Raw genomic sequence first — 557 nt, 5'->3', positions numbered from 1 at the left:
TGAATCAAAATAAATAGTGAAATTAATCAAATATTTTATATCTGCATATATACTTTCTTACATTCTTACTACATGTATACGTTATCACAAAACACAAGCACAGTAAATAAATTATCGCGATTTTCTATGTGCACCGTGCACTTTTAATCGTGACCGTAGTAAACAAAATCGCTTGTATAATGATTTCACAGAGTAATTACAGCGTAGATGGTATATTGCACATGACATAAACTTGCAAAATAAATATTTTCTGTTTATCCGATCAAGAAGAAAAAAAAGCCACCAACACAAAAAATTATTTTCTTCCCAGTAAACAATTTGTTCGCAATTTGCCAGCAAATTGTCAGCAATTTTAAGCAAAAATATTCAACAAATTGGCATCAACTGTGTCCGCATTTGGCTTCGATTTTGTTGCCAAAGCTTGTCGACAAAAAGTAACAGCAAATTGCTACCAAAAACCGAGCAAAGCTTGATAACATAACTTGAGACCAAATTGACGCCAAATATGAAGCAAGATCTGCGCAACACGATTTGATAGCAAAATGACATTTATAATA

This window comes from Pseudomyrmex gracilis, unplaced genomic scaffold (assembly GCF_002006095.1).
Source record: "Pseudomyrmex gracilis isolate BER0280 unplaced genomic scaffold, ASM200609v1 scaffold_1345, whole genome shotgun sequence".
NCBI classification, from domain to species: domain Eukaryota; kingdom Metazoa; phylum Arthropoda; class Insecta; order Hymenoptera; family Formicidae; genus Pseudomyrmex; species Pseudomyrmex gracilis.
The sequence above is the reverse complement of the archived record's forward strand: the minus strand, read 5'-3'. Positions refer to the sequence as shown.